The sequence below is a fragment of the Bidens hawaiensis genome, unplaced genomic scaffold, assembly GCF_021521415.1.
Source record: "Bidens hawaiensis isolate Kalapana, Puna unplaced genomic scaffold, B.hawaiensis_p1.1 tig00015545_1, whole genome shotgun sequence".
NCBI classification, from domain to species: Eukaryota; Viridiplantae; Streptophyta; class Magnoliopsida; order Asterales; family Asteraceae; genus Bidens; species Bidens hawaiensis.
The window spans coordinates 527,803-536,222 of record NW_027492389.1 but is presented as its reverse complement, the minus strand read 5'-3'; positions in this window follow the sequence as shown (position 1 = coordinate 536,222).

Genomic DNA, 8,420 nt, shown 5'->3' with positions numbered 1-8,420 from the left:
ATTGAGCACGGTTTCATCAGGTCGTGACTTACTTGCTTCATTCTAATGAATTCAACTCGGTATTGGGCAATGTGTATACGAAGCTGTTGGCCCATGGTAAGCATTTGGGCTTTGTTGTTGGCTTCAGTCATCACGAGTCTGGTCAACCTATTGAGAAGTCACCCCTGTTCAACCGTGATGCTTACAAGCTTTTCTCAGATTCAGTTCGTGCAATGGAAAGGCTTACTTACCCTTACGTGGGTGAAGTTTCATCATGCTATGGTAAGCCTCTTTCTGTGTTGCAGGGTTTGAAACCAGCCGGCCTTGATGAGAAAGTTGTTAAAGAGGTGCTCGAGTCCTTGTCGAAGAAACGCTCCCGTTTTGATGATAGTGAAGAAACTTTATCTGGGAATAGCGACGGATCTCATGTGGCAAGCCTCGAAGGCTCGGCTGTTGTTGATGTTGGCCCGGAAGTGAAGAAGTCCAAGAAAGCCAAGGGTGGTAAGGCTAGTACTTCAAATCCTGTTTCTGATGTTTAAAAACTTGATTCGTAGCTTTCTTAGCACCTTTAAATAATGTTATGCACTTTGAACAATGTAGGATTGGCATGAAACTCTTAAAGTTTCTGCCTTATGGTTGTCGTTGGCCTTGTTGGCCATTTTAAACACTTTTATGGGAATCTTTATGATTTCCTTGTTTAGCCTTAATTGGCTTATTATGAATGTTGTTAGTTATGGCCTTGGAATGGCCTTGTTTATGAACCGTATGTTCTATGTATTGTGTTATGGTTGTTTGTCTTGTTAGTTTGATGTGATTTTAGCTAACTTTCCTTAAGAAGTTTTAGTGTTGCAGTCACTTTAGCTTCAAAGCTTCATTAGATAAAGAGAACATGTTGGCTATCCTTTGTATCACTACTTAGTGTATATTGGTTTCGTAAACTTTTTCGACGTTTAAGGAACGAATTGATGTAGGCTGTTCAGACCTGTCTATGAGACAAGTTTTAGTTGAAAAAAAAAATTTCTAAGTCTCATGGAGTTGGATTGATATAGGAACTCACCCCTTATATAAGTTCATTTAACCCTTGAACCTATTGAGCGATGTGGCCTGGGAGCTCATCCCCTTACATGGCCCTTGCCATGGAGTTTCTTGCTAGGTTCTCAACCTGATTATAGGATAGTAAAGACAAGTTATGACAAAAACTTTATCATCCATTCAAGAGGTTGTTGTTCACAAAAAGAGGAATTATACATCTCTAGAAATACATTTTAAGACTTTGACTAGGCATGGAACCGTTTAAGGGTTTTGCCATTCCAGTGTCTTGGAAGCTTTTTGCCTTCTGTGTCGGCTAGCTTGTAGGATCCACCCTTGTGAGCTTCAAGGATTGTATATGGCCCTTCCCATTTTGGGCCAAGTTTTCCTTGGTTTTCTTTCTTGCTAGCCTCGTTATTTCGGAGTACAAGATCTCCTGGCCTGAAACGTTCACGTTTCACTCTTGCATTGTAGTAAGCTTCCATCTTTTGTTTGTACTTAGCCTCTTGTACTGCGGCATGATCACAAATTTCTTCGAGGAGTTGCAAATTCAACATGTCTCATTGTTGTTTGATTCGAGATCCATGTTGAGTGTTCTTTGAGTCACACTCCGACTTCTGCTGGGATTACAGCTTCCGGTCCGAACACTAGGCTGTAAGGTGTTCGTTTGTGGCTTGTTTTTTCGGTTGTTCTTATTGCCCATAGAACATTTGGGAGTTCTTCAAGCCAATTGTTGTTGTGCCTTCCCAGCCTTGATTTGATTCCTTCCACAATGGTTCTGTTTGTTCTTTCGACTTGGCCGGTGGATTGTGGGTATGCAACTGAGCTGAACACTTGGGTGATTCTGAATTCTTTGCACCATGTGCTAAAAGGCTTCTCAGCAAATTTTTTCCCGTTATCATTGACCAACACTCCAGGCAACCCATAGCGACAAATGATGTTTTCCCACACAAAGTCAATGACTTGTTTGCCCGTTATCTTTGCAAGTGGTTTGACTTCAGGCCACTTGGTAAAGTAGTTTACGGCTACTAGTAAAAATTTTGCCCCACCTTTGGCCGGTGGGAATGGACCAACGATGTCCATTCCCCATTTGTGGAATGGCCAAGCCGAGGAGATGGGGACTTGATCGTGCTTGGGGCTTTTTGGGACAGGTGCATAAATTTGACAAGATTCACACTTCTTGAGTTGTTCGGTTGCATCTCGGTGCATTGTGGGCCAGAAGTATCCAAGGTTCATCAATTTTGCAACCACCGTTCTTAGCCCAAAATGAGCTCCACATATCCCCTCGTGAACCTCTTTGATCAGATATTGACTTTGTTCAGGGCCCACACATCTCAGCAATGGTGCAAGGTAGGCCTTTTTATAAAGGGTTTTTCCTTGCAACACGTTCTGTCTAGACTTTATTCGAACCCTTTCAGCCTCCGTCTGGTCCAGAGGTAACTCACCATTTTTGAGGAACTTTTCTATGGGAGTCATCCAATTGGGACCTTCTTCAGTGATTACATCTTGAACCTCCAATTCTTGAATTGAAGGAGTTTTCAGCACTTCCACCAATACTTTCTTGGTGAGATGTGCAAATGTGAGGGATGCTAGTTTGCTCAGGGCATCGGCTCTTTTGTTTTGTGATCTTGGGACTTGTATGATGGTGCACTCTTGAAACGTGGTCATCAACCCTTTTGCCTTTTCACGGTACTTTTTCATGTTGGTCTCTTTGGCTACATAGCTATCATTGACTTGACTTGAAACAAGCAACGAGTCTGTGAAGACTTGTAGCTTTTGGATCTTCATCTCTTTGGCAATCTTCAAACCAGCAATCAATGCTTTGTATTCAGCTTCGTTGTTGGTGGTCTGAAATTCAAGTCGAAGAGCATATGTAAATTCTAACCCTTAAGGGTTGATTAAAACAAGCCCAGCTCCTGACCCTTCGATGCTGGAAGCTCCATCGGTAAAAAGCTTCCAGGCTTCAGGGTCAGAAGATTCAGTGGCAGTTGTATGTATTTCAGGAATGACTTGCTTTGGAATTTCTACAATGAAGTCCGCCAAGACTTGGGCTTTGATAGCTTTTCTTGGGACATAGGTGATGTTATGTTCACCTAGTTCCACAGCTCATTTTGCCAATCGGCCTGAATTTTCTGGTTTTTCAAGCACACTTTTGATGGGTTGGTCAGTGACCACTTGTATAGGGTGTGCTTGAAAGTACCTTCGAAGCCTTCTGGCCATTTGAATTAAGGCCAGAGCAAGTTTTTCCAAAGGAGGATATTTGATCTCTGCCAGTTTTAGTGTTTTACTAAAGAAATAAACGGGTACCTGAACTTTGTCTCGTTCGATGGTTAGAACCGCGCTTAATGCTTTTTCAGCAACTGAGAGATAGACAGAGATCAGTTCTCCTGTTTCAGGGGCTGCAATAGCTGGAAGTGAAGCCAGGTGTTGCTTCATTTGGTTGAAGGCTTCTTCGGCTTGTTCCGTCCATTTGAAATCTTTCTTATTGGTGCAACCCTTTAGTGTTTTGAAAAAGGGTAAGGACTTCTCAGCAAGCTTGGAGGTAAAACGCTTCAAGGCTGCAAGCCTTCCATTAAGACTTTCCACTTCTTTTTTGCTTTGCGGGGTTTTGGTTTCAAGAACAGCCCTGACTTTGTTGAGATTAGCTTTTATGCTTTGTTTTCCCACGATGTGCCCCAAAAACTTGCCTTCTTCGAACCCGAATGAACATTTTCCGGGATTGAGCTTCATGTTGATTTTTCTCAGATTTTGGAAGGTTTCTTGCACGTCATCGAGCATTTGATGCTCGGTTTTGCTTTTGATTACCAGATAATCAACATAAGCTTCCAGGTTTCTGCTAATTTGGCTAGCAAATGCTTTGTCGATCAAGCGTTGGTAGGTCGCACCGGCATTTCGTAGGCCAAAAGGCATATTTTGATAACAAAAGATACCCTTGTCCGTGTAGAAAGCGGTTTTTTCTTCATCTTCCACTTTCATGAGAATTTGATGATAACCCTTGTAACGTCGAGAAAACACTTAAAAGGATGGCCTGTTAAGGATTCAACCTTGAGATCCATCTCGGGTAAGGGATAGCAATCCTTTGGACAAGCCTTGTTCAAGTCTTTGAAGTCGATGCACATCCTCCAAGACTTGTCAGGATTTCGAACCATGACTGGATTAGCCACCCAAGATTGATACTTGACCTCACGTAGGATCCCAGCTTGTACGAGCTTTTCAACCTATTGACATGTTGCCAAGCTTCTTTCAGGAGCCAGGCTCCGTTTCTTTTGGACAACAGGCTTGACATCGAGAGGTATTTTCATTTCATGTTCTGCAATGCTTCGAGGGATGCCTATCATGTCTTCCAGGCACCAAGCAAAGACATCGCTATAGTGTATCAACAGCTTTTCAAGGTGTGAGAGAGTTTCCTTGGAAAGGCTTGTGTTGACCCGTACCTTTTGTTCGGGGTACTTGGGGTTAATGATCAAGCCTTGCTCTTCGTCTTTGCTTTTTGAGCTTTCCCCTTCAACTGTGTAAACCTCTTGGGTAGGTTGAAGGGTTGCAATTCCCCTGTCGGTGGGAAACTTTGCGGCACCTTGGCCAACAGAGACAGCCATATTGAACACACATTGCCTTGGCCTTCCTATGATCACATCATAGTTGGAAGGTGTGTTGATAACCACAAAAGTGAGTGGTTTGGTTTTCTTCATCTTGCCTTCACTGAAACAGACATCAAGGGTTAGTTGGACTAAAGGCTTCAAGGGTACGTTGGCGATACCTTTTATAGATGACTCGGAGGGTTGAAGCCTTGAACGCTCTTCCTTGCTCAGCCGATCGAAGAATCTTTCATACATGATCTCTGTGGCCGCCCCTGTGTCAATGTAGGTTTTGTTTGTTCTGAGTGTTCCCACATTCGCTTCCACCATTAGAGGGTTTGGAATAAGTCACCTTGAGGTGGTGGGAAGCAGACGCATTGAAGCTCCCAAGCCTCCAAGCGTTGTCGTTTGTGGGGAACACCTTGGTCTATATTCACCATATTTACTTCTTTGCTTTTTCTTTCAGCCATCTTGTCTTTTGACCCCTTTTACCAAATGAGTCAATTCTCCAGACTTGACAGCTTCCTCAATTCTTCGCTTGAGTTAAAAGCAATCGTTTGTGTGGTGACCTTTTTCTTCATGGAACTCAGAAAACTTGGTGGAGCTTTCGTTCTTTTTGCTTTTGGGCAAAGGTCGAGGAGGTCGGAAGTTGTATTTTACTTCTTCGGTGGCAAGGATCTCCTGAGGGGTTTTGGTTAAGGCTGTGAAGTTCACGGTCTTCTCCCTGCTTGGAGGGTTTCGGCCTTCAGGCCTTCGTTGATATGAGCTCCTTGGATATTTTTCATAGGGATTGTAGTTTCCTTTCTTTCGGTTGGGGCTGTTGCCTCGCCAACTAGGAGCTCTTTTTCTTTGTTCTTTGAAATCAACGGCCTCCTCGCCTCGTATATGAGCTTCAGATCATTTGAGAGCTTCTTCAAGGGTTTTAGGTAGGCACTTGTTAAAGTCCCTTGTGAGGTATTTGGAGGTGATGGTGTTCATGAAGCCTGCCACCCTCATTTTTTCGTCAGCCCCCACATATTGCAACCCTTCTTTTTTGTACCTTTCGGTGAAGTCTCGAAGGCTCTCATCATCTTTCTGCTTTATCTGGAAAATGACCGTGGCATCTTTGACATACCTCCTTGTTGTGAAAAGTGGGCCATGAACCCTTTGCTCAGGTCATCGAAGCTTCGAACGCTTTGGGCAGGAAGGTCATTGAACCATATCCTGGCTGATCCGACTAGTGTTTGCATGAACATCAAACAACACTCAGCGTGGGACCATTTTTCGATTCTGGCCGCCCCAGTGAAGACCTGGAGGTGATCTTCGGTGTCTTCAGTCCCATCATACATTTTTATATGGGGCAGTGTCTTGATCTTCGTTTGAAAGTCATAATCGGCGATTTGTTGAGAGAAACAGGATAGGTTACCAGGCTTGTAAGGTTTTGCCAGATCTTCATCTAGACTTACAGCAGGGTTATGACTTGTTGTTCCTTGGTGAGTACCCAACGCTTGGTTGATGAGCTGGGTCCAAGGAAAGTGCGCCATCATTTGGGCCATCATCTGAGGCATGAGGTTAAAGCCTTGAAGGCTTTCAGGGGTTGCTGCTGCTTGGCTTGCTCCTATGGGAGCACTCATCGCGGCACTCCGAGCTAAGGGCAAGACTGTCATGGCTTGCTCCCATGTAGTGGCTGTAGGGGGAGCACTTGAAACTGGTGACTGCCATATTTGGTCGAGAGTGGTCTCGTGCCCAAGGGGTTGTGAAGTGAACAAAGGGAAAGCCGTTGGGCTTGCTCTTCCATAGGTATAAGGAGACGGGTTAAAGGGTTGGCAGGTTATACTTGGACCAGCTTCTAAATGAGCAGCATCCGGTCGTGAGCTGGTTAGAGGGGACGGTGGTTTTCCAAATGATAGTGAAGGCTCTGGATTGTCATAGTCCAGCCTTAATCTTATCCCCTTCTCTTTTTCTAGGCTCACGTGTTGGTTAAGAAGATGCCTTAGTTGCAAAAAGTTACGTGATACCCCTTCCGGCGTTAAGTCTACACGTTCTGGGGTATTCGTGACCCCTGCATGGGGAGAAGGAACTCCTGATCGTGAAGGGGTTGGAGTTCAAAAAGGTGAAAGTTCGAGGAACAAAGGTTCCGTCGAAGTCCCTCCCGGGGTGGAGAAAAGAGAGGTCATCGCCGGAGTTTCTTGGCCGGCACTTGGTGTCGGTGTTCTTGACACTTGGTTGACTTCGCCGGGAGATCCACCTTCTGACATGGTGATGGAGCTACACTACTGGTCTTTAAGATAAAGTAAGTGGCGTAGCCCCACGGTGGGCGCCAACTTGTTGCTACAACAAAGATAAGACCAATGATAGTGAATGGACTGGTTAAGCTAACAGGCTTCAAGGGTTCAGGTTAACCTAACGCGGGTCGTGGTGTCCCTCTACGTTTGCAAAACGTAGAAGGAGGTTCACTAGTTTATTGTTGATTGTTGTAGTTCACTGAAGCTCCGGAACCGTGATGTTTGGAATCGGTTCTCGGATGAAGCTCTTGGTGAAGCTATGATATTTGTGAAGTGAGAAAGGAATAAGCAAGGTGTATATTCCTCAAGAAAGAAGAGAAGATCAAGGAGTATGTATTAACTCCAAATCTGATGTCCTCATGTTTGTGGTTGGGTTCTCTTTATATAGAAGGAGAGACCAAGCCTTTTATCTGGTGTATAAACTAATTCCCCTCCAGTTTGCTTAGAGAGTTGACCTTTATGGGCGGGAAGCTTTGACCCGTTGGTCCATGATTAAAATATTAATACTTTATCTGAGCATGTCCCTTACTCAGAGGGAACAGTGATGTGAATAGTGAGTTGACATTGTACTGTAGCACGTGGGTACTTGTTTACATAAGTTTGGGCGGGAAACGTAGCTTTTAACCTTTTAACCTTTTTAGCGTTAATGTTTGGAAGCCATTTACTAATTCCTTGGGCTACCCCGTCATCATATACTAATCAATTAAATATGAAGATTCATGGACCTAACTGAACATATACTTCAAAATCACAATGAAATTGATAATCAATCATAAAGAAAATTGCAATAAAGTACAAGAAAACTTACCCGGTTGTTTGTGGATTACTTAATTTGTTAATCATTTAGATGATGCATTTGAAAAATATCCTCATCGTTTCCTGCAATTCAGACCTTCAGAAAGGGGATTTATCCAGACTCGGTAATATTGCAGAGAAACTCATATGTCGGTCATCAGGTTGGGTCCGCCTGTTCCAAATTCGGTTCGGGTTTTGTCCTTTGCACACCCCTAGCTGGAAGTAACCCTAAGGATATTTTGTAAGCATAAAGTTTCATGAATCATTATGTTAAAGAGAGTTAATATTGAAGTAATAATCTTGTAATATTAAATACTAGGCTATTAACCCGTGTATGACACGGGTGGAAATATATAAATCATGTAACAAGCCCACATAATATGAAAGTGGAAAATAGAATGTCATATATATACTTGGGGAGACCGCAACATGATATATAGTTGTTAATAATACCGGTAACAAAATAAAAGATTATTAAACATAAGTTTCAACGAAAGTAACAAAGTTGTTTCTGGTCAAGCCCACCTGTATAAGAATAAAGTTTATGCCTTGAACTCATTGGACCCATTCTGCCATCTCTAGGGTCATTATGGACCAGGTTGGGTTCTGTTGTCACCCACACGTACATTTTGCGTATTTTAAAGAGAACTATACAGATATATAATAATGAAAATTAAAGTGATATTACTTCAGTAATCATCTAAAATCTGAAGGTTATATACTTATAAGCATTAAAAAGAAATGATTAACCAATGTTATGAGCTATCTCCTACCTGTG